Genomic DNA, 27,194 nt, shown 5'->3' on the forward strand with positions numbered 1-27,194 from the left:
TCCCATGCATTCATCAATATCGTTCCTTCCTTATTGTGTTTAATAACCTGCGTGTTCATAGTTTTTCAATTGTAAAAGAAAATTATCCTCATCAAATTCCCAATGTCATTCACATTAAAAATGGCCACTTAAATAATATCCCGAAAAGGCATACTCACAGCTATAAAATTGTAAGGGCTCGAAATTCGTTCTCTGTATTGCGAGCATTTTTAGCTGATCCTTCTCAAAAACATTTTTTACTTTCCATGGCCTTCCTAATTGACGTCCTTCATAAAGTATTAGCAAGTGTTTTTATGTTCCATTTGCCGCCGAGCGATGCACGAAGTGGTATGCAGGAAAACTGAACCACCAACCAACTGGAGAACCTCCAACCTACCCTGCATCACTCGCAGCTTTGCGGTTGACTCCCTCCCTCACCTTGAATCCAGCCTGTATTCCTTACTGCGTTTTTCTCCCCTTCTCTCTCTCCGTCTCTCGCTAGCCTACCCTTTGCTCTCTGCTAATGTTGTTTCCTCGAAGACTTTCGTCGAGGTCGCAATTCCATATATGGGGACATTGAGAGGGGAGGCCGCTCCTTCCTTGTCTGTAGCCAACGTTCTTATACTTCTTCGTCTCCAAAGGGAGTTACCGTCGCCAAACGCCAATTCTATCTTCATTTTTTTCCTTCATTCCTTTCGTTTCGTCTGTTAAGTTTCCTTTGAACAAGTCTTGTCGGATGCGGAGCGGTTCGAAAGATGGAAGAAGCGACTTAATTCCTGCATCTCGTTTTCCCATTTAAGGAATTGCCATTTCCTGTTTACCTTTTTTTCTGTCCTCTCACGTACGTAAGTTGGAAGAGGTCGGCGCATTTAATGGATTCCATTCCACGTATTCCTTGTGTGTGCCTGCGTGCGCACGGTTGGACCGGCTTGAAAGAAAAATCTCATCTCTCCAATTTTTATATTTATACCTCGTCATGTGATTTCTGTTTTGTCAAGTCGTTTCCTGGGACTCATTTCCTTATTGGAAGTTGTATGGGATAGAGGGTATTCGCGAACGGGAATTAAAATATCGGGTCGCACAACTTTAAGGTCTGTACAAATTTCGATGTGGCATTCATGGTCCAGAAATATTATCGTGAAGTTTAATTTATTTTTCCGTATTAATTATATTTTTAAGGTCTTTGATCAATGAAACTTGAATGGATTTAATGTAATTTTAGCTTCAATGTCCTGAAGGGCATTCAGGGAAAGGTAGGGCTCCTTTTAGTTGTGGTTTAGAGGAGAGTAATTATTAGTAATAGCAGTCGATGGAATAGGATTTTTATTTGTCTTATCTTCCGTTCCATTAGTGCTTCTCTGATTTTTTTTTACATTTTTATGGTATCAGAAAAACATGCAACTGCATATATTTGATTGTCATCTAGATTTTTATTGAAACTTCCGTCGCAGAGGAGGCCGGTGGACGTGAAATGTATCTACTATTAGGTGTTTTGAAGCAACAAGTTGCTGAGAGATAAAGACTCATTGGATAAAATATTTTGTCAATAATTGTGCGAAATTTTACCGGCGTTGATGCTGCAGACATCAGCAATTAAGCATTTTTCAGTACTTAAAAAAGCCTTTTTGCGTTAATCCTTCTCTCGTATCCTATCATTTCATATGCTATTGCATACTACTTGCTCTTTCCAAGTTAACAGTATTTTGTGGGGTGTGGTGATCCAAACGTTTTACAAAGTATTTTTAATTTTCAGCCTACTTCAATTTTTTCTGAAGTAAGATATAAAAAAAATGAATACATGCTTTTTAGACATTTTACTTTTAATCTATTGTCCATTTTAACGCCATAAATTGAGGTGAAACTCGGCCTGAAATTGAGTTTTAATTTTCTGTGTTAATTTTTTTTCTTAGATTTGACTTAATTGTTTCTCTTATATTACTAGCAATGGTTTTTCTTTTATGATGGGTGAAACGAATATGTGATATTTGTAATAATGGCAAGGTTTTTTTGGAATGGCAAGAATAGTATGTTTTTTGTGGAAGTCATTCATTGCCAATGAAATGTTGTGGGGAATTATTAGAATATACTCTCATGACGAGTTTCTGAAAATGTTCTTGGTGAATTGAGCCATTCTTTGGTGGTTCTTTTTATGTTTTTTGACATATATCTAGGACCTGGTTTGTTGCAGATCCATTGATACCATCGACCGTGATCGTTTCCTTAATGCCTTGAGTTATCATGATCATTATCTCTCATCCTAAAAATAGTGTAAACTATGCCTTTTCTCTGGAACGAAAAGACCTAAATGATATGAAGTATGACTCTCGGGTCTCATCTTCCAAACCACTAGCCCAGAGCTTGCCAATTTGCCTAAACCGCTTTTATCGGTTATCAATTGCTCTCAGATATCGCCTGAAATTATTTCTTTGTATTCGTTATTGATTCAGTTTTTAATGAACACTTTGCAACGTATGTAAATTACAGTAATTATTGTGTCTTGTGACTATCTAGATGGGAGCAGCAGTAAAAGAATTTTTAAATTAAACCGAATTAACTTTATAAAAGTATCTTGTAATCATTTTATCGAGTCGTTAAATTTCCATTATTAGCTTTATAATTTGTATTAAATTTAATTGCTAAAATGTAGAAGGCACAAAATGAGTGCAATGTAAATTTGAAGTTTTACTCTCCGTTCAGTCTTTATTTGTGGACTGCTTTGCGTGCCGTCGATTCTCAAATAGTTCCCTTCGCTTGTTTTAACTTGAGACTTTTTTTATTTTCTTTTCAGATAGAGAGAGAGAGAACTGTCGGGCACCACTTCCCTCCTCCCCCGAGGGAACAGGAGGACCCGCCTCATGAAGGGGGCGAGGAGGGGGCAGCATGACACACCCAGCGGCCGGGGAGAGTCTCGCTCAGAGGTCAGTCAGTCCGCGCTCGCGATTGGAGGTCAAGGTTGGCACTCCACACTCGTGTATGCGTCCACATGGCCTTTTGCTTCAGGCAGAAAGTTTGTCCGATGAACTCCCGCCTTTATTGTTTCGACGTATCTTGTCACTCGACCCAACGGCCGGCCTCGCTGGTGGCGGGTATTATGTCCTCTTTTACTGATCCGTGCGTCACGGGATCGAATCCAATCTGAGAGGACTATACTTCGCTTGGGGATTTTTTTATTCTGTCATTCGAAAATGTTATGGTAAAAGAGGAACTAATCGTTTTAAATACGATTGCTTCACGAAGTAGAGTTCTACGGGAAAGTACTCATGTTTAAAAGTGATCGGTATTTTACTTAATTTCATTAGTAAGACATAATCTCGCGAGTGAGATTATTACGGCCTATATCGAGGAAATTAATCATAGTATGGAGGACATATTCGGAGCATATTTCGATCTTTTATTTAAAGAAATTGTACCTTGTTTTTGGAAGGCCCCTGTATGACTTATAATTCTTCAAGCGTGTTCCGGTTATTAAGGTCAACTGCTATTCTACGGAATTAAAATCCTGGGAGTGTAAATTCATAGGTTGCTGTGGTTGGCATAAATTTCTCGTCGTTCTAGTTTTGGGGGGAAAACAGAGATATTGTTTTGCTACCCCACCTGTTGAACAGCCAAATTTGCCTCGGCGAACGAGATTTTCTATTAAAAAGGTAAACAGGTCGGTATAAAAATTCCTTATTTATTCGCAAAATTTATTAACATACACATAAATATACATGTGATGTTTATCTACTTATCAATTTTGCGATTTTAGCATTTATCTATTACATGCCTATTATCAAAATAAATATCTGAGGCGCTACGAAGGAACATCGCCTGCAGAAAATTGTGAACACGCATGAAACAAGTTTTTTTTATTTATTTCATATTGCCTCATGAAAGACTTGGATACAGTTTCACGATACATGCTTTTCGAGCAATTCTCATTTTTCGACCTCGCGTCAAGATTTAAAATGGTGATGTTTCGTCTCCTCTTCTCGAAGCCTCATTAGGACTAATTAGACACGAAACGTCGGCCTTGTAAATCTTACGTAGATAGTTAGAAAAATACCATTTAAAAGTGATACGACTCTGCACAGCATATCGATACCTTTGTGTTGCGAATTTAGTGCGAGTACTTATAGTCTATAATATAGCTAGTACTTATAAAGTACGTTTATTTACACTTATAAAGAATGACTCAAAGAAGACTTTCGTTTTTTTTTTTTCATACACAATACGCATACCGAGAGATTTTTATTTGAAAGCCTAATATAGCCTAATCGAATATAGCCTCGTACGTATGAGGGGGTGAGAAGCTAAGGGGTGCAAGTGATTAATTTTTATAAACATAGTTAAATACAGAAATTAGGTAAACAGAAGAAACGAGATCAATTAGATATTTAGTAGTGCGTTTCATTTTCCACTCGATGGCAACACAGAACAGAAACTCACTCTTACCCTTTGGCTGCCAAATTTCAGCATATTTCTTCTATATATTTCTGTACCTGTTTCGAAATAAAACCAATTGTACCCTATGACTTCTAACCCCCTAATATACAATCAGTTTTCTTCATTTTATGAACCCTCTGGAATCTTCGCGGGATACACTTTAGCTTTTTTTTCTTGACCTTTATGTATTGACGCATTCACCCTCGCATTTAAATCTTGAAGCCAGTGGCGCCCCAACGCCTTTTGTTACACTGCGTCGCACCGTCTCTTATGTGTGCCAATTTAAAATCATCATACTGTTGCCTCTACCCCGTCGCTGGTTCTCGCTCCTCTTCCCTCTCTCTCCCGCAGCCACTGCCGCACCATCTGCACGCCTACATTCCCTCCCCCCCTCGGTCGCATCGACCCGAAACCTAGCCGAAGGAGGGCGAAGCCTTTTCCCCCCTCGTCCTCTAGGGCGGCGTGATGATGGGCCCTTTCTTTTAAATAAAAAAAAAATATATATAACAAGAGGAGCGCTCTTGGGCGTGCATTCTCCCCGCCCTGATTAATTAATGCAAACGCGCTCCCCGCCGCCCCCGAGGCTTGGAAACTTCGATTCACAGCGCCATCGAGTGCGCGCGCGTGTGTTTGCGTGTGGGTGGGCCTTTTTATTCCATCGCGATAATTGGTGTTGTAGTGTGACGGGTCCGCAAGATTCATCGGTGGGGATTTTCGTCGAAGATCAATGTGTTATTTGTCTCTCATCGGTGGTGGTTTGGACTGGAACTGGTGGTCGTGCGTCGCAGCCACCCGGTAAAAATCAATCCGTTTGGAGGCAGTAGTTTTCGGTCTCGGATTTTAACTGAAGGTTTTCACCGTACCGTTTGGTGTTGATCAGAATACCTCAAAGGCAGTGATCATTACGCCTGATGATACGCGTTTCAATTATTCCCTTCGTTTGGTGCATTAGGAAGATGGTTCACGCCATCTCTCATTATTTATCCACTCCTTTCTATTAAAATATTGGCTAAAATACTTTTGGCCACCTACTCACCGATGGCGAAAATGATGTGAGCTACGGGTCACTTTCCTCACTCCCCAAGCAAAGCTTTTCGTTGTTGGTGAGCATTCTCTATTCATTCAGAAGTGAAGAGAATGAATCGAGTTATTGTCCCTGGAGATATATTTTCTTGGCGTAACGCCTTGATTTTCCGTCTTGCCATATTTCATAGCTTCAGCTTCCGCGATTGCCATCGAGCCCATAAATACGTGGACAGAATGCGGAAGGGAACTTTCTGTCGAGATTAAATCTCAAGGTTGAGTTCCCAGTTTGGAAACTAATATTTATGTAACATTCTCTTTTGTTAGTAATTGCAAGTATGAGCGCCTAGAGTTACCGAGGTATTAATTGATATAGTGAAACCGTGTTATCCGGACACCTCGAGTTTATCCTCGCCTACTTTGAATCCCTTGCATGTTCTCGAGCTGTTATCGACCGACCTAGTGAATGGACCAGTTTTATCGTCGTCGCCATTTTCTCTCTTGCTAAGACGATCAATGTTTTTCAATATTTTTCTTTTTACGTAATAATCGTTTGAGATGATATACATTTTTATAACATAATGAGAGTTTTCTTACATAGGAATGGGATAGCGAAAGCTTTCATTATCTCTCAAAACTAAATATTGCCAAACAAATCCGGCGCTGAAACAGCTGTGCCTTCTTCGATGCGGCTTTAGCCGGAAAATTTTTCAAAGAAATGAGTTACTGACATGAGACGGTTTCCTTCCTTCTGTATTTTCTGCATCTGTTCTTCATTGAATTCGAATAATGTTTGTCATTGCTCTTATACGTTCATTATTCGTCACAATTTTTACTAATAAATGGTTTTCAATATGCGCTTACTAAAATGTATTCTTTAAGTAAGAAATTTTAAAATTTCACTCGAGATAATTTCATGTTTGGTTCGAATTCTTTGCCGTGTTATAATTAATACGTAATCACTCGTGCTCAGCATAATATTTGTCTTTCACTATAAAATCATGTCATAAGTTCGTTCTACGATTTCTTTTGTATACATTATTCATTCACACCTTCATGTTATACACCTTGATAGTCATTTTAAAGAAAAATTAATTTCTTGTAAATATATCAATTATTTTTCGCTAGCCATACATTATTGTGAAATTTTAATGTTCGAGAATCGTTTGTTTCAACTGAAAACTCAACATCAAGCATGGAGTTCAAGACGAATTTGTTCAAGGCGAAAGAGTCAATACACTATCATTCCGTGAGAAACAGTCATGGTAAAAACCCTTAGAACGCTCAGTGTTTTCCCCTTTTCTCAGGTTAAGCAGCGTCAGTTTCACGGTTCTCGTGGTGCAAGATGTAATTTAGATAAGCCGGCGTAGTCTTTGTCGGAGAAGGGTCGATAAAGGAGGCTCGCTGTCAATATTTCCGTCAAGGCCTCCTTTTCCTCCGGAATCGATATTTTGATACCCACCACTCGTTTCCCCACTCACCCGATTAACCCTTTATTTCCGCTAGCGTTCGTCCCCACGCGGAATCCCGTCCATGCCCTGGCTGGCGTTGACCGCATTTACCTATTTTGTCAACTTTGCACTCTCTCATCCCGAAAGAATGACTTTTTTCCTTTTCCTCGGATAAAGAATTCATTAGTGTCAAAAAGGTAAAATAATCTGATTCATCCGATCCGGTTATGCTGATTCGTTTTCGTGTAAATTTTTTGAAGGAACATACTCTTTAATCATCCCTGGTTGACCCAATGTCTAACTTAACGTATTTTTCAAGTGTTATGGACACCAATTTCTCGTTCTTAATAATGTGATATGATGGGGGTGGAAAAACACCTAAATGGAGTGCAAACATATTTTTATTTTTTCACTTCACCGAAAGGCAGAGGTCGCTCGCATTTGTTTGGTGTTTTTATAGCCATCTAGCTCTCGTTGGAACAGCCGTATTCAGATATTATTCACGTTTTGCATGGAGCACACGCATATCGTAAAATTGGCCGTCAAATTTGGATCGGTGGTCTGGGGCGTTGACCATAGATGAAGGTCAAGTCGAGCCGTAACCGCCTCTTGTGTGCGTTTTCTTTTTGCCATTGCGTGATCGCGGGTGTGTCGTGCGGACTTCGCGGCGACCTCCGCCTCTGAGGCGCGTAATGCAGGTGCGCCCTCCGCTAGTCGACCGGATGGCGTTGCGTCCAACATGGAATGGGTGGGGCTGAACCGCTGAAGTTTTATGTACAGTATATGCCCATGCATTGTTAGATGCTAGACGAGGTGCAATTATAGTTTTGCATTTTGATGTGCAGGAAGCTAATTTTATGCATTCGTTCGATCCATTTAGCTCCTTTTCTCTGACGCAATATCCAGTGGTATTGAAAGGCTTCTGTTACGCCTCTTATGCATTCATTCAAATCCTGTTGTTTATGCACGAATGAGTGTACATTAGGTTACCACCGTATATTATCCCCGTTATTGTAATTTCATTGGGATTTATTTATCATCATGTATTTTATCAATCATTAAAATTAAATCCACTGGCGTTGAATTATTTTGTGCTTCCTTTTATTTTCTCACATCTGTTGGCGAAGCTGGTATGGTGTATACAAGCAACCATCGCGTATTAATAAATTTTTGATGTAAGGTAAGCCATGTAGTACTGAATAATTCGCTCCTTTAATTTTAAACAAAAACATTTAATTAGATACTTTTAGGAATTTGAATCAGAATTGTCGTGTTGGCAAATTTAAAAGATTATGTTACATCCTGTTATTCTCGGCACTCCAAACTTTCACTATAAAATTTTATTTCGATCGGAATAATTTATTGGATTTGGGTAATTTAAACTTTTCGTTAGTAATGAACCCGTAAAGTAAATTTAAATAAGGAAAGGAGATTTATTTCTTGGGTAATTAAACTGCATATTCAAAATTAATTTCTGTAAAATAAGTGTGTCCATTCCGCATTTGAGGTTTGGAGGTTGATTTTTATCTCGAAGAATGTATCTACTTACTTATTTATTTCCCGTAAACAGCACATAACGGCCTTTTACAACGAGGGTTTCCAATATTAACAAAGCACAACACAAACATCCATGCCCTGGATAGGGATCACCTACCCAGGCGGGATTCGAACCCACGACCTATGGTTTGGCAGGCGAGGACTTAACCCCTCCGCCACCGAGGCCTTACATATTGAATTAATGATAAATTTAATTTCATATTCGTTTTTACGCATCTAAAATCAATTAGGCTTCGACATAACATGGCTTACCTGCATAATTTTGTCTTTTGTTATTTTACATGCATGTAATATAATTTATGTTGAAATTATTTCTCCGTACTCATTTTTACACTTGCCTTGTGTTTTAATATCTTTTTTCAACATTTTCTATCAATCATTAGGCTACGTGTATCCTCAATCATAGCAGTATTCATCACCTTAGTTTGCATTCTATCTAAATCTATGTAAATCTTTTCTTTTATTTGCTGAAAACTGTATGCGTGAAATTTCCCTATCGCATTTTATATTCCTCAATCACCTCAACTTTTTATCCTTTTCTCGTGTTAATTCTATCGTTCGCCGTTGGGTTTAATCACGGAAATGTTGATTTTAAACTGTTCTGTTTCCTCCTGGAGCATTGATATGTCCTCTTCATTGCAACGTCACAAATATAATTAGGCGTGATCCCATTGTCAATAATAATCATCTTGAGCAAAAAAACTGCATTCAAATGCTGTCCAAGTAATTTTCTTCCCCAAAATCGAGTTTTTTCATATTATAAAGTACCCAACTTTAAATGGGTGTAGCGTGCTTCATTTGATTCTCTCATATCTTTTGGTGAAGCTGGTATGGTGTGTACAGGTAACCATCGCCTATTACTATGTTAGATACAGGGTAAACCATTAATTACAGGGGAATTCGCCCCTTTAATTTTAATAAATAAAAATCCAATTAATTTTATTTTAATATTATATTAATTGTATTTTTTATTTATAATTATTCTCGGCTTGTTACTTTCTTTCAATGGATATGTATCCATTTGAGTTGCTGTGGGTGAATCCGGCCTTATCTGCGTGTTTTGCACCGCAGTGTGAATCCGCTGCAGGTAATCGATACGTCCACCAGGTTTAGATTTTGAATAATAGCCTCAGTGCATACGGTGCGCGTGGATCATTTAGGCGCGGAATTCGAGGTATCTGTAATTTGGGAAATGGAAACCTGGAGTCACTGTTTTTGAAATCGCTGAATTACGCAAGTGCTCCGACGGCTCGGTGCTTCCTCATTTCCCTCGGGGAATTTCGTGAGCCCGTGGACGAACCACCTTTTTTCTCAAGGCATCGCCTTTCTTTTGTTCCTGCCCTCACCCCAACATCCTTTCACTTCCGTCCGCAAAACAGTATTTTATGTATTTTCACTATTACCAAGAGGCCTCCTTATTTTTCCCATCTCACCAAACTAATTAACCCTTTGAGTCCGCATTCTTTTCTCTTGCGTGTAGTTATTTTTCATCGATAGACCTTAAAAATTTTTTGGTTGTGCTACCCTCTGCTGTATTTATTTCCTGGTGAAGCACAGACATAATCTTTGAAAGAGGAATATACGAAATGCGCGTTTTAATTTGAATTTTTGTTTAACTTGATCAAGCTAAAAGATATGTACCCAATACCTACTTGTGAATGCTCCACCCAGTGTAACCAATTCTTTTTTTTGGCTTCTTAGGCATAATATGTCGAATTTCTATAGAAAGAGACTGTTAGTTCGAGTTCTGATTTTTTTTCTTTCTTTTCGTTCTGTTTGAAAATATCTGGTATTTTATTTAGTTTCTTCCTTTTCATACCCTACAAAAGTTGTCATTGAGATATTTTAGCGGGTAAACTACCCCTTCGAAATTTACCCCCCTCCAAATGAATCCCCCACCGAATATTGTTTATGGCTGCGGCCTAGGCTCCTGATTGTGTGGCAAAAGATTGCGGGTGTGGAAAGAGCAAAACCTGCCTCCTCTACCCAAAAGTTAAATCATGTCAGGTTTGCTCGGATAACTATTTTCTTATCTTTTACCAGGTGTTTTTGTTCATTCTGCTGCTAAACAGAGAATGGCATGTGAACGATACGTGGAGTAATTGTAGGTTAAATATTTTTCCAGAGAAACCTTATACCGTAAGCTACTTGTACTATGAGAGAGGAAGTAGGGAAAAAATTGTAAAATTAAAAGCTGTTTTTTCTTCCCTCCTAACCCCCTTTTCGCTACGTTCGTCCGAGAACATAATACATACGATAATGGCTTTTTGTCTTTATTTACCCAGAAGGTCATTCCGCCGTTCCCGAGTCTAGGGTTACGGGCGGTCACCGTGATTTCCCGTCGCCTTCCCGGCGCCGTAGCCATTGTGTTTCACTCCCAGGCCGGGAGACGAGTGAGGATGTGCGCTAGGGAGTGTCTCACACAATTCCACTGCAGCTTATGCGCCCATAGGAATACGAGGGAGGGAATGGGCCTTTGCCCCAATGGGTCGAGAGAGAGTCGTCCCCGGCAGCCGCCCATAAGCCTGGGCGATGTGTCTGAGCATCATAAAATACCACGATAAAAATTGTAAAAATAAGCCCGATGTCAAAAATGGAAGTATCGCGTGCGGTAATACTATCTCGATTAAATTTTCATCCTATAAAAATCACTACCCGATGAAATATCACGATGTATCATTGGACATAATACCATTTGTCGCGATACTTTATCAAGAGACATTTTATCGGGCTCACAAGGAGCCACCGATTTCCTACATTATCTCAAGGAATAGTCTACCAAAGGAAACCCCAGTGTTCACGGTAGATAGGAATGAGTCCGCAGATGGTGATCATGTCTAAATTTGCATTGCATGAGACCACGTGTGTGCACGATTTCTAGTCTCATGCGTTTTCCGAGTACGAATTACATAAATGTGGAAAAGTGCAACTGCCTTTAATTTCAATATGTCGAACTTCCACTGTATCACGCGTGAGTCAGTTAAACTTAGTAATCATATCTCAATAAAGTGCCTAAATGTTTTATCTGGCCCCATAAGGCGATAGTAGTCGCCTGGATCTTAATTATCATAAAAGCCTTCTAATTATATGAAAGAATTATTGCGTCCGGATATCAATTTTCAATATCGGCCAAATCGAGCCTTCCATGCGACTCGTGTTGCGTGTCCAGGACTTCGCTCTCGTTCACCTCCCTTTTCATTCATATTCATGGGACGAGCGCCAGTCATCGGACGAGCGTGGGTGCGGATCGTAAATGCTCCCAAATTGCATTATGAAACGGCGCGGATTTCTTCCCATGCTCCCGTACGCTGTTCGCACGGGGATAATGCGTCCAAATGGTAGTTCTTTTTCCCGCGCAAGGGATAACAATCGCCCGCGGAGGTGCAAATCTTTTCGGCGATGGCGATCCCAGGAAGTTGTTGTTTGGGAGTGGCACTTTTATTCTTCGTCGCTGCGTTATTTTGATGCAGGAAGTGGGCCGAATCTGGGAAAAAGCCTTGGGCGTGCGTTGTTGTGGTCTCAGGCGGGTAAAATCACCTAATTCCTATCTTCCATTAGTGTTGTAGTTTCCGAAGGGTTTTATAAAACATAGAATACCGTTTTCTTTTTCACAGCTGTACCGTCTCTTTCTCGTTCACAGCTTTGTATCCATTACATTCGTTCATGTAATTACCCTGCTTGAAAACTATAAAGGAAACGGAACAATTTAATCGACCTCATCTTGAGACATGATGGACTGATGACGGCAATCATCGTAGGACAAGTATACCACAAGAATCGCAGAGTTAGTGTTAGTAATCCAGTGTTAATTGTATAGCATTTTGGTGAAATATGAGAGAAGATAGAGGTTAGCCATGCAAATTGTGGTTCAGTTGCATTTATCGCCTATAAGGTAAAAATAAACTAATAGGAAAAATATTTAAAGGCCTGCTTCAGGTCCATGGATTCGTTCGCTTCAGATCAGAAATCACCATTCATTAAAAGAAGTCGGTAGATGGAAGGGAAAGATAAGTTACAGCGGAAAAAAAATCATCCGCATTTAGCCATTCTCTCGCAAGTTTCAAAAAAAGAATTCGCGAAAGTTGCCGTCTATTTGTCACGAGTTTTTTTTATGTCATTAGAGTTATATTTAATTTTTCCGTGCAAGGAGAAACTTTCACTGAGGGTTAAAAGCCCTCACGATATTGCAAATAATTGCGAACCTCACGAGGCACACGCACAAGGCCAAGGCGTAGCTGAGAAGTGGTGAACGGATCGCCATGAGTCGTGAAGTCATCAAATTATCTTTGAAGTATTATCTGCGAATAGTTCGAGAAGTTGGCGACGGATAAATAAATGGAAAAATCTGTAACGGAAAGTACAGATATCTTTTTTTCCAAACACGCTCACAATCAGAGCGAAAACTTATCGAGAATTTCTCAGATTCTAATCGTTGTATATCACTAACATTACAATGGACGACTCGCTCAGGTGAATGAATAAGTTTGAAACTACTCGGAAAACTTCACGCAAATAATTCGCCGGAAAGAATCACAGCATATTTTACTTTCTCAATCGATAATAAAATAAAGTTGACGAACGAGCCCATTTCAGAACCGTTGTTGATGATAATGGTGTTTATACTTTCTACCTACTTAAACTCTAGCACCATGACGTCCGAAATGTATTAACGTCTCCAAATCTTAAGTAAGTGCTTGTAACTTCTCATCTCGCTTTATTACATGTTTTAACAATGCTTTACCGTTCGTTTTTCCCCCTGCTCTTCTGTGCGTTCTTTTTATTTTCTCTCGTGAATCCGGTCAAGTTTCAAACTCTGGTTAGGGTATTTTTATCTTTCTCGTTCGATTGGCAATCAAATGAAAAAAATTTCCGTATTTATTGGTATCTCGCTATCCCATCCTAGATGCTTAAAAAGTTTTTTTTTAGAAATACATTCCAAATTTTTGTGGTTATTTTTTCTTCTCGACGCCCGTGTATATTGGCAACCGAATTGGAAATGACACAAAAAAACTCATGAAACTTCTCCGACTCGTGAAATCATCTTCACTCTTTGGAAGATCGCGTCAAGATCCAAGTTTGAGCGTAGTATTCAGTCGGTTTGCCTGACTCGTGGCCATTGTGTCTTCCTTATTTGAAATTTATTTTTGATCTAGATGTATTTATTTAAAGGCTTGAACTCCATTTATTATCGTTTTGGAAACTATAGTTGAGTTTTGGAAGTCTACCATCTGCTGAGTGTGTCACTATGCTCCCTTTGTATAGTTCTAGGCCCATCCATGTGACCAGAAATCATGCACACTCGTGGTCTCATGCAAAGCAAATATAGACATGATCGCCACCTGCGGACACATTCTTATCTGCCGTGAACCCTGGGGTTTCCTTTGGTAGACTTTGCCTTGAGATAGTGTAGGAAAGCGGTTGCTCCTTGTGAGCCTCTCGTTTTTCCCCTCTGTCTTGCATTGGCTTCTGATCCCTGTCCTCTAGGTGGTGTTGTCACGCCTCGTCGGTAACCCTCGAGTCCGTTATTCCTCTCCTTGAGTTTGAATATCCGACTATTGGCGTCGACACGGAGCCGGTATGTAGGCCAATCACTCTCACAAATCTAACATGCGCGATTTTCCCCCTTGTGTACTCTACGCTAGATAAAAAACCGTATTGAAAATGTGTGGATCCTTCTTATGAAATACGTTCAACTGTACATATACAAAACCCCATCTCATATTAAAATCGGCTTTACTTAGCTTTCAATCACTTTCCTTTCTGCCCTGCCTTTATCTTTACATAAACAAGGCTCCATCCGTTCACTTGATTTTTAATTGCCTTCAAATTGTTAGTCGTTAGTGTAGCAGGTTCCTCAGCGACGCTGTCTTTGCGTTCCTGAATGTTATCGGTGACATAACTTACCTTCCCATGTCTCTTTGACTTTTTGACAATAATTTAACTTTTCTATGTAGAAAATCATTCCTTGGTTGACATTTATTCTTTAAAATTTTCAGACTTGTTTTTATATGTTTTTGCTATCGAGGTCAGCATTCTTGTGCCGACTGCAATCACAGCATGACAAGTCTCCGCTGCCACTAGGCCTGCTGCCGAGTTATTCCCGAGGATTTCTCGAGTAGGCCGTTACATTTTTTTTCCAGTCGGGTAAAATTTCTATGCTTGGTGCCTGAACGAAGTAGTCATTAAATGCGTGTTTATTATTTGTGAAACATATTATACCATATTTAAATTACTTTATTTCGAATCCAATTGTGATTACTTGCAATATTTTCTCCATATTTTTTAATTGAGTTTCAATGAACTTGATGTATTTGCTTGATCAGCCGCTAATTTTGAAAGACTACGCCAAATTATTGAGCTATAGCCATCTCAGCTTAACGTAAAGTTATTTTGTATCATTATTTCGTGACTCATCAAAATCATTGAAATTAAATTGATAACTGAGGAAATAGACTGGCTTGCACGTATTATTCAATGACTTCAAGTCTTATGTTGACCTTGTGTGTGAAGGTCCATGATTCTTATCCTTTGAAGGTCTTCAGAGTTTGTGATGGTCTTTTAATGCGTCATTCATCTGCGTGTAGCGCTGGCCGCGTTGCTTGAATCAGTCATCATTGTGCATTATTTAGAGCGGGAATATGTTTCTCTCATACCCTTGCTGTTTCCCCGCCTTTCCTTCTCGATCTCCCTCCTACCCGCTGCAGCTTCCTTGTAGATCCCCATCTGCGAATTCCTCCTCCTCCCTCCCCCACTCATCCCCACCCGCCAACTCTTTCCTCCCGCTGAGCCTCTCTCCCGGAAAGAGTGACACTAATAGTCTCACCAGCTCCCCGAACTTCTTTTGCTGCTGCTAGTCCACCGAAACGTATTTCACGGCGTGAAAATATATCCGAATAGCTTAAGTCCAAATTTCTTTCCGGCATATTCCTTAAATTGGAGACGGTAAATATTTACGCTCTCCTTGGTCATGAAGGGTTTTTGGGTCCCAAAATCGAGCTTAATTTGTAAGTTTCGGAATTTGTTGACTTGGAGTATGGAGTTTGTGCATGTTGAGCGAATTTAATTCTATCATCTCTGTTACTGTCAGCTTTATTATTTCTATAATTTAGGAATGCTTGCGGTACATCTAGGTTCATGAATCCATTTTATCTTATGGTAAAAAATATTTTATGCTGGAATAATTAGAACGAATGAATTTTTGCTTTTTTGTAGCAGTTAATCACGGATAGATTTATGTATCTGCTGACTGCTGTTGCTTAGTAGAAGAGACAATGTAAACATCTAATGCTGTTTCGTAACTCAGCTTAGATCCCTCCAGCTATTTTCGAGGTAATTGCTATTTACATTAACTCGAGGAATAGGGTTAGATTATATCTGTGTAGAATTTGGATGTGTTTATTATTAAGTTATTTCAAAGTATTTATTATGACCATCTCAACGTTCATTAGCTCCTTCAAGTTTCATGCCTATACCCTATATCTCTGTTGTTGTTTTTTTCATTCCGGCTTATCGTTACTAGTTATATGCTTTTTATTATTTCAGAAGTTTTGCATCTAAATGGCCTAGTATTTAATTTATTATTATATTTAACGTATTACATATCATATAAACTTAATTTTTACTTCTCTTTGAGAGCAGCAAAATATTGTTTGAAGCGAGAAGGTTGCAATGTTTGTAACTTTTCGTGATAGCATTTTGTTATTCGAGACTTATACTAATTATTTTAGCGACTAAAATTTTCCCCTTATTATTGTTTACCTTGTACCTTATTGATGACTTGTTTTTGTTGTAAACTTGACATTACTTAGGATTCATTTCCATCAGTTCGACATGGGTTATTTCTCCTTATCCATCTGTATCCCCTCGTAAATAATGGACGGTGCGTTTTATGAAGAGAATGGGTAGAGCTCGGAGTTAAATTTAAATCCGGTGTAGCACCTTTGGAAGGGGAGGCTCGCATGCTTCTCCGGTCGGTTGGCCGAATTTTTTTTAAGGAAAACTTTTTCCCCCTTTTTTCCAAAACGAAAAGGTTAGCTTCTGCTGAACTTCACGGATCCTTCCTGCAAGTGCATGTCGGTGTGGGATGGTACTGTAGACTTGAGATGCTCAATAAAAGTGCTTCTTACTTATTTCCATTTGGAAATATTCACGCTTTTTGTATTTTTTTATACGGCACTTCAATTTTCTTTCTTTTTCCTTAGATATTTTATACGGACGCGCATTTAGGAATAATATTCGGTGGAAATGAAATACCCGAACAGTTTCTTTTCTCACGTTTTCATTGCTTCTGAACTCTTGCCATAGAATGATTTCACTCATTTCATTAACAATTTGATAGGATTCAAATTTTTCTACTTTTTAAATTTTTAGTTGTGAGAGCTGATTCTGAAATCGACTTTCTAGGCAAGCTTCTGGTATTCTGTTTTTTTTAATGAGTAAATCATCATATAGATATGAACAATTTGTTACTTGTGATCAATTTGTAAATATTTGATATCGACGTTTTAAAGTTGATTACATACCAAACCAATTGCTTCATTTTTTTAATAGATGCTAAGGAATGTATAGTACTTAATTTCTTCATAGAAATTACTTCTACCTATACGTAACCAAATGAACTACATGGTTCATGATTTACTGTTTGGAAAATGCGTGAAAGCAAGAGGATTTTTTATTGGTCGTTAGCTTCGATATTTATTATTACTTACTCTTCATTTATGTGAAGGGAAGTCTATATCACTTAATAATTACTTAAATCAGTCGATCAATTCTCCGCACGCAATTCTCTTGGGACGAGACCGCACCCAAAATTGACTCAAGTCCTATACTAAGCGTAATAACCCAAATACATCTCGGAAAAAAATGCCCTTGGTCTATTTGCATGCTGTGTGGTACTCCTGAATGAGTCGTTGCACGCGAACCTTGTTTCGCTTGTGAAAGAAAACTTGAGTTGGCTCAGTGTATCGTGGCGTAGATCATTCTTGCTTATATGTACTGAAATAACCCGGGAAGAGTTTCATTGGGTGAGAACCAGATGTTTGCGGAGTGGTCGTCACTGTTAGGTATAAATCAGCCGTGTTCCGATTGCCTCACCTACGTGAGATAGTGACGGTTGGTACGTCAAAAATAGTTCAGTAAGGAAGTTGATCACTCGATCACTCCCTTACGCATTTCTATTCATTGCCATTGCATGTTGCAGTTTCCCCTGTAAATTCAATACGGGCCATTTTATTTGGAAGATCTCATCTTTAGCTACATAGAATTCACCGCCGAAAAACTCATTGATAAATATTTGCGGTATATCTCCGCCGTAGGATTTCTTCACGAATAATTGCTTTGCTTTTTTTATCCTTCGAAATACTGATTAGATATCTTATAAAGTCCTTCAGTTGATGAACGCGGATTACTGTGCAATCAACGTGACCTGCAGTCGTGCAAATCTTTCTTTCTCTTTTTAATAGGGTTTTCTTATATATCTGCTTGATGCAAAGGCATGACCATTTTTAGAACCACAGTCGTTGCATTCATCCATCGTAGCTTTCTGGCGAGAGCTACACATGTCTGAAATGGCTTTGGCTCTGAATTCGTCTTCGGGAATTTATAGTGAACTTGTTTGATCTTCTGATCTTGGCATCGAAGTAGTCTTGGGATCGAATCGATTTATTTGTTAAAAGTGATTAATTAACCGTTCAGAACACTGCTGTGTTTTTCACGGGTCTAAGTCCAATTATAAACCGTAGGAATAGCATGAAGCGCATGCAGATGCTTCAGAACATTGGAATAACAGCATTATGGGATACTTAAAACACTCCGTAAATTTTTTGTCATTAAATAATTGCTCAAAATTTTATTTAGTTTATTGGTTTTTCTATTTTTTCATTTCTTTCGCTCTTGTTTTTGATGGAAAATGGCTGGTGTCAAAGAACTAAGCATAGCGATATTTAAAAATGTAATAATAACATTCTGATTGTGTTCTCCCTATTAAGCTTATTTTACACAAAGGTTAAGAAAAGACTTCGCTGGCTTAACCTTTGTGCATCATGAAGGAGTTTCACCATGTTACGCCAACCACCATTGCATTTAAGATTATTTTACTTCGTAATATCCTTTTTTCGTCCTATATAACCAGAAACCTCCTGAATTTTGAACCCCGTATTCATATTTTCAGTCGTCCAATGATTTTTATTTCATGATTTTTATATTTGATGATGATGATATTTCGTATGTATGAGTCTTCGTATGCATATATGCTACAGCCTTACAACCAGTATATTACTGCGATATTGTCGAAATACGGCTCATTTATTTCATTAATAATTTACTACATACTATCGTAAACGTAAATTCCACAACACATGTCAGGACTCAAACGCCACAGGAACGTGACCTCAAATGCAGAAAGTTCTGCATAATTAAAAAAAACAATGTCGTGTGTGTTTTCGTTTGTGTCTCTGTGGGCCCCGCTGAGATCGTGTTTCCTCTTCCGCGTGACAAAGATTGAATAAAAAAAAACAACCATTTCTACTGGCTTCGTGACATATCGAAAGGGCAAGCTTCTGTCTCCTCCCACCCGTCTTCCACTTGGCACTTAGCTCCTGCTTCCTCGCTCGGACGACGGCGCGTAATCAGCTCGCCCGACACCTGAGATGGGCCCTCTCCACGGCGGGCGCCTGCTCAGCGATTCACGGTGTCCAAAAATAATTTAGGGTGATTGACTTGGGCGGAGGCGACGGGGGTGCTTATGCCACTGCAATTTGTTTGGATATTGTTTTTTCATCGTGGACTCAGTGAATTGACCATCGCACATGGGTCCCGCACGAGAAAGTTTATTGACCCTTGGAGTCAGTCGACATTCTTTTGCAGGCATCGGTTTCCTTTTTTAAATGTTTTTAAACATGTGCTACTGATAATTACACAGCAATTTTTTAATTCTATTAGTCGACATTCCTTTGCAGAGACAGGTTAAATTTTTTAATGCGTGTAAAAAGTGCTATGGATAATTACGCAAAAATTTTAAAGTTGCCTATTTTTTCGTATATATGTATTTGATGACTACGATATTTTTTTGTACGTGGTTGTTTTTTTTCCTAGGAATTATTTACTGAAGTTCCATTTGCAACATGAAACTGAGTGCATTGTCAATTTCTCCATTAATTATATTTTACTTCCGAAAATTTTCGATCGTTTCTTTGTTTATTGGCCGTTTGTACGAAACTTCGATTTGTCTTATCCCGACTCTCCTTCCTTGTGAATCAAGCAGTGCTTGCTATTTAATTTTGCCTTTATGATTAGCCTGTTGTAATGATTATTTTCAATATACTATGGCTGTAATTTTAAGTACCACATCGAGAAAAAACTATTCTACGTTGAGTGGCTGTTTTTAGCAGCTCTGAAAAGAATCCTTATCCTCCCATTTTATGCTATTTTTTATTGGCTTCATATTATATGCCTCGAAATATGTTTACTTAAAGGTGCGAAAAATACAACTCATGTTTTTATTATTTTGTGACACCTGTGTTCCAGTTTCGTATGTTGTGGCACCTATGTTCCAGTAAGTCCATTATCATAATCAAACATGCCGACTTTCTTTTTTATTTCGCCTTGTGATGAATAGTAAATTAAATCTTCTAAACGAGATGTTTTATGATTATTACGGAAGCAATAAATTATACGTTTCCCACAAAACAGGGACAAAGTTTTGTAGCTCTAAATGATAGATGATTTTCGTTTGCATCTTAAGAATTATTTGCGCCACTGAGTGATGATTACTAACTTTAGTGTTGCTAATAAATCAACTGCTATAACCTCCTTTGGCTAATCGTAATATAACTTCCAAGCGAATTTTTTGGGCTTCGATTGTCAGTATTATCCCGCTTTTAAATGTTGGCTTTGCAATTTAAATCACTGTTCTTAAATACTTTTTGTAGATGAGGCAGTGTATTAGCTCCTGGAATTCTGAATCTTTCAAGCTTCAAATTGATTCATTGGTTTATCGGTTAATTCGTCTTTTTTCCGACTTCCGGGTTTATTTATTCGTGCAGCTACGGCGCTCCTGTAATTTTGTTATCTGCTGATTATGATGGTATTTCCGAAATAAATGGCGGTCATATTTTTTCAATCTTTATCTCCATGCCTATCGAGTTAAGCTATCTTTCTACCGTATACCTAACCTTGAAACTTCAGCGGCGGCTCATAAAAGGACCTACTGATCCATCCCCGAGTTTTTGTTTTCGATCGATCTCAAATATGCCCTTTAGAGGAGAGGAAAACAGATAATGGTTTTAAGGTCGTGTGTATCGAAGGTCGAAGAAATAGCTTAGTTTACGTGGTATCACTCTGTATTTATACAATCTTCATATGGTTTTAGTATTTCCGTATTAATTGGACGTTATCGCTATCAATCAGTGTGAGTTTGGTTACCCGAGGAGATTTTTACCATTTTTAAACAAGGTTCTAAAGGGGAATGTGATTTTGGAGGTAATTGAGTGCATCACGGACACCCAGTTATCGATAAACCATCGAAGCGCATTTGTGATAATTATATTTGGGTTGGCCATTTAATTTTTGTGATTTGATCTTCAGTTATCTGTCGCATTTCTTCTGTAAATTTATGGTCACCTCGATTTATGTGCAGCGTTAATGTTATTCAGTGGAATTAATTTCTCTCCAGCTACATGCATTTCAATCTCACATGCATGTTCGCATAATGTTGGCGCTCATTTTTATGACAGTATTTCCTTGCTTATCCGAGTTGTAATAGTTTATTATATTTATCTCTCAGTGTGTCGAGGATTTAATTTTTTTCTGGTTACAACATGAGTAACGAAGCATAATTTTTAACACAATATCCAATTTTGGCGCAGGAAATTATTAAGTGATTTTAGCTTTCGAAGAGTATTCAAATTTGTCCTCCTGTTGGAGGAGAATATACTACACTCTTCACCAGTGAGTACGCCCCTGGGACGCCTGTCTCTGTCTGACGCTCTCGCCTGACGGACACTATATTTAAGATGGAATTTGGATTGCGGTATGGCAGTCGCCAATACCACAGCTGACGGACCGAACTCCACGTTCTGCTAGACTTCTTTTTTACGATCTCCTAGTTGCTGAATACATTTCCACCTTTTCTGTAGTGTTGTGGTTGGTGTGGTGTGTAGGGTGCTAATTTATCATCCAATCGGTCCGTGTTCAAATTCCGTCAGTGACAGATTTTTTAGACACAGCTCGCTCCGTTTGTGAATGAATTGTGGCGGTCACTTCAAGCGCGGCTCTTCGTTCGTTGGCTGGGACATTAAACCGTGGTCCCGTTGGCGCCCTTCATTAAGACCAAACTAATGCCGACGGCGGGTTTTTTTTCTCCCTTCCTTCTCTGCACTTCCCTCATGGCGCAAATGACTTGAACTATCTCCTTCTCCAAATGCCATACCGTACTTTCTTAAACTGTTTTTGGAAACAGGTTGTTAATACTAGGATCTGGAGTAAAATACTTTGCATGTTTCCCCATAATTATTTATTTAAAAAGGTGTCAACATGCTTCACTCTACTATAGCATCATATGGACTAACATAGAAGTTAACCATTTCGGATTAAATAGTCATCTAAGCAGGGTGGGAGTAGAAGGAGAATATGGGCCTATATCCGGAATCCTTTTACTTTATATCCTACAATGGATTGCCACATAGTACCAGCCGCCACCATTTATTTCGGTCTTTCATACTGATTTTCGTAAGTCCGCGACCAAATATTTCCGTGAAATGGTTTTGCACAAAGCGTCATGGCGTAAATCTGACTCAGGTATTTAAAAATCACTCATATCTAATGTAAATTGTTTATCTATGAAATATTGTAAAATACGTTACATGTAATAAATCAAGTTTCACGGTGAATTCCCTTTATTGCCATGGTTTTGAAAAAAAGCAGGTATTTGAAGTCATACAGTGTCAATTTTTTTGTTCTTTGCTGCCCCATGACGTATCGGCGGTCACGTTCAGAAGGTTGACCCCGTTGGATTCAGTGCGAAACGGGGTTTATGGAAGTATTCCGTGTCGTTGAATCGCGTGCGTGTTGTCATCAAATCCGTCAATTGCCTCTTCCGGCCAGGAGGATGACCTGCCGTTTCGGTGTTTTCTTTTTTTGTGCCGCTCCCCTCCCGCAGGAATGGGCTGTTGAAGAGGAGGCCGTCTGAATGGCATGCCGTCGCGTACCTTACGGTTTGTGGCGTCCATCGTCGCTTTTTACTATTTCACGAACGTCCCCTTTAAAGGGTGTCGCGCGTGTGGCTGATTGCCTTTGTCTTCCCCGAAGTCAACCGTTTCGGGGACTCCTTCGGTCCCTCCAACTTCCCGCTACTGGTGTCCGATTTCCGCCCACGCATTGTCTCCGTCATGTCTTCTGTCGCTGGGCGTCCCGTAAGCTTTCGTGTCGGTTCGACCTCCCTATACACTCATAACACCGGATAATCGTTAGCATCCCCATCTTACCTCAGAGCAACTTTCGGTTTGTTTACCTTTTAACTATTTTTGGCATTTATTCCTTTGATAAATCGGGTATCAGTCATTGACACGGCTATGTTGGATGAGGTTTACAGTCTCATTCACTTTAAATCGTCTCTCGAATTCCGTTACTCGCTGTTTCATATATTAATCACTACCTTCTATTAAAAGTAATAGTTTTCGATAAAATATGGTTTTTCTCTTGGGAAAGTGGAAAGCTCCTTCCTGGAAGGACTGAAACCCGGGGAAATTTAGTAGTGAAATGGAAGTTTTGAAATGTTAAAGGATTGAGACGGTGGCTTATTACCAAACCCACCTTCTATTTTAATACGTTCCTTCACAAGAAATTGAGATAGAAGCTGCAACCGAAAAGTATATATTTGAAAACTTAAGTTATCTTGATGCAGAACATTGATGGGATTAATCGGCAGTCAACTCTATAGTATGCTTTCAAATACGTACATTTATTGCTTTCTTCTCTTCTGTACTTTCCGTAAAATGACTCTTTGGCAATGGTAATCTATCTCAAGGAGCAAGACGGATAAACGAAACTTCGTTTCGTATTGGTTATGTGAGGTTTTGGGAACGAGGTTTCCGTTAAAGAGTTTGGTCACTGTCTTAATCACCCTTTCGAGGTAAACAGTAAGTCACCATTTCCTGCTGCGTAAATTGTGCTTCGTATTCCGTTTGCAGTTAAAGGTAATTTAAGTCCATTCTACTTTAATTACTTGTCTGCAGCCGTATCATTTCCGTCATATGTTCTAAATTGTTGCTTGTCGCGGATAAAGTTTTTCTTTCTTTGATTCGTAAATCGGTGGCACTGTTGCTTTCCGCATGTTTTATTTTTATCATGATACAATCTTTATAGAATTGTAACAAAAGAAAAAGGTAATTATCAGCCTCCTTTCGTTCTTGGTTTGGCCTGTAAATCTTGGGCAGAAATCCTACTTTATTTTCATGATCATGATTAATTTTCCTTATTTATGAACCCTTTGCGGTTTGGGATTAAACTTACTGCACTACAACCTCTTCTATATTAAACGTTCCCTCTAGTTGTATTGTTTGTTTTCATGGGGGTATATACAGGGTGTTTCTTTTATATTCACGTTAATTCTTCAATTTGCGTCGTTGGAACAAAATTTCTATTGCAAAATATATGAAGGCCGTGTGTAACCTTATTCCCATGTGGTCCTAGTCATAAGTTATCCGATATTCGCTTTGGTATTTGGAACTTCAGCCCACCAGACGGTGTATCGCTTTGAAAGGCATCAGCTGGAATGAGTCCAGGTTTTGATATAAATAAACTGATGTTATATTTTGAAATGCTTTAGACAAACTCCGAAGCAAATTTTGGCTTTAGCCGCCTCCTGTTTATTGTTTGGGTACTATAGGTGGGGAGGTTATGGGGATCGTCAGCTGAGGTCATATGCCCTATTCTAATTCGATAAGTTGATAGGCATAGGATATCTTTGGAAAATAAGGCATGGTAAGGAGGTGCAAGATAATTTCAGTTTCTGGCTTAATGTAATCGATGGATCAACGGGATAATTTTCCATCGATAAATATTGTTAAAACATTTATTGGGATTGGAAATGTACTAACCACTTTTGCTAATTATGCTGTCAGTGTCTGTGAGAAAAAAAATATCGTGAAATAATAGGTATTTAGAGAAAATGAAAAGTTGTAAAATAATTATTCAATCTTAACTTAGTATAGCATTTAGAGACTTGAAATTATATATCTACATGCCTACTTTATTGAGCGCATTTTACAGATATGACTTTATAAATAAAATCACACCATGTGTTTCATTTAATAAAATTCTGTAATTTGATAAGCTATTTTTATGAACAAATTTTACCAAAGTTTTACTAAGACATTAACCACATTTTCAACGATGCCTGTGAGAGCGAACAAAAGAAGAAATTTGAGTTTTTCCTGTTAGTTAGTTTGAATTGTTCTCTCAAGCTGAAGTGTTTTCTCTAAACCTTAAACTAACTTTTTCGTTTAAGAAGCTGGTCAAAATTTTTCGGTTGTTTAGTAGCTCTGGTTTAAAATACTCCTGCACCTTGACCAAAATTGTTTATGATTTGTTGAGAATACATTTATGCTTTTACGTCAATTAAAAACAAATATAGTTCTCATATTGGATTCGATTAAGAATTGTTGGCCAGAATTGTAAATATTGCGCTCTATATGTATAGGCGACCAAAATTAAGATAACATCTCATGCATCGTACGTCATATCCTTTTCTGGCTGTTTCCCCTCAAGTGACTCTCATAATACTTCACTTCGCTTTTAATAGGATATTGCAGATTTTATTAACTCGCAGCGGAAGGCCTTTGCCTTTTTCCTACCGTATTCGATCTCACCGTCTTTCTATAGTCGATGTTGAAAGTGACGTTTAGACTTGATTTGGACTTTTTCCAGCGGGCAAAACTAAATGGGTCACTCGTAATGAATTTTTAATCCGAGAGCGCTGGCCTCGCGGCAATCTACAGGACGACACTTTCGAGTTTCCCAGAACTCTTTTGCTGGTAGAGAAGGTGGACCATGAGGGGAAAGATGGACCAGGGAAGATGATGATCTGACTCTTCATCGCCTCCACTGGGAAATTTCGCTGGCGCAGATGTGATTAATCTCCAGCTCTGCTCATACTCTCTGCCGTTATCTCAGCCGTGTGGTTGAAAATTCTTAGTTCGTCACTAGTATGGTTTTGTCGGCCCCGGTGGTGACGGGGTAAATTCCTTGCCGGCCACACAAGAAGTCGTGGGTTCAAGTCCCGCCTGGGTATGTTGCCTCTTTCCAGGGCATCGATGTTCATATACGTTTGTTCGATAAGCTAAAAACCCCGATGCGGCAGGATAATTATGCCTTTTTTGCTGGTAAAGGTATAAATAAATACTAAAATAAATAAAAAGTGTTTGGTGTGGTCTTGAGTGTAAACACGTATTACTTATAGGAAAATTTTCTTAATCATTTCTTTGGAAATTTTTATCCTTTTCGTATTCAAGTGAAAGGTGGGATCTGAAATACGTATACTTTGAGTGAAAACTCAGGGTATTTTTATGTTTGAAATAGGTGTAATGCTGGTTATTTGTGAGTCCTTTTTAGTTACTTTTAGTTGCTGTCTTTCATGATTCTTTTCCTCTCGCTGTGTAGTTTTGTTGCTCTTTCATTTGCTAAAACAATTTAAAAACGAGTTTTTTTATCACTCAAAATTTGCGCTGTCTTGTTACATTTTTTTCTGCTCTAAGCGCGTGACAAGAATTGTATAATTAAGACTACTTACCACCCTTTATTTTATTAATTTTTTTCATCGGAGATGACATCCCAATCGATGGAAATATTATAATCTATTTCATATATGTATACTTCTTCCAGTTGCCAAATATTTATTTGTAAAATTTCATAGATATGGTGTGAACAATCAACCTTTATTTATGTTAAGTGTGGTATTATATGGTGTAAAAGCCAGTCCTACCGGGTCCAAAAGACGAATTGCCGCGCGGCATTCAAGAAGGTGTCTATGAGGTGCCATGTTCATGTGGCAAAGACTGAATAGGAGAGACGTGTAGATTAATGAAAGTGCGCATCCACGAACACAGAAGAGCCACAAGAAATAAGCAATTTCAGCTCTCCGCCATTGCGGAGCATGCTTGGAGTGAACCCGGACATCAGATACTGTTTGACGAAGCAACAGTTATTGCAAAAGAAAATAAATATTATCCCAGGCTAATAAAGGAGGCTATCGAAATATTCAAGACACCTGAAAACATGAATAGTGAAGACGGCTACCCTCTCCACAACTACCAAGGTCATACGAGAAAAAAGGAGGTGGACCAATCAGCCTCCAGCATGAAAAATTGGCGCCATGAATGCACTATATAAGTCATCAAAAATTGAATCCCGACATCGACCTGAAGGCCCCGGTTGGAATACTGGAGAAACTGTCGTCGCAAAGAAAATCCACGCGGTGAAACCCAGAAGCATGGAGACATTATTTTATTTTGTCGAAGCACAGTTGCTACTCATCATCCAGGTGGGTAATGGTATCTTCCCGCTTAATCCGTGACATGTGGTGGTCGGCGAAAGCCATTGGTCCTTTCCATTTAATTGCATCCGAGGAGTCGAAGCATTTCGAAGAATCCTCCGGGAATCTAAGGCGCGCCGCGGGCGTCCATCCGCCACTTCGAACGGTGCCAAAGAAAATCTGGGTCCTATGTGTGTCGGCAGCATTCGGGAGCGATGCGTCCCCCGCCCCCC

The 27,194-nt window shown here is 38.9% G+C and overlaps 1 protein-coding gene across 5 annotated transcripts in view; it reads left to right on the top strand.

Annotated features, from left to right (window-relative positions):
* Positions 1-27,194, top strand: part of LOC124159309 (F-actin-monooxygenase MICAL3) — a 241,657-nt gene that overhangs the window by 104,454 nt on the left and 110,009 nt on the right. For all 5 annotated transcript variants that reach the window (XM_046535044.1, XM_046535049.1, XM_046535050.1 and 2 more), the window contains one exon: positions 2,768-2,897. The gene's annotated coding sequence lies outside the window, so the exon portion shown is untranslated. The remainder of the gene's footprint in view (positions 1-2,767; positions 2,898-27,194) is intronic.

This window comes from Ischnura elegans, chromosome 5 (genome assembly GCF_921293095.1).
Source record: "Ischnura elegans chromosome 5, ioIscEleg1.1, whole genome shotgun sequence".
Lineage (NCBI taxonomy): Eukaryota > Metazoa > Arthropoda > Insecta > Odonata > Coenagrionidae > Ischnura > Ischnura elegans.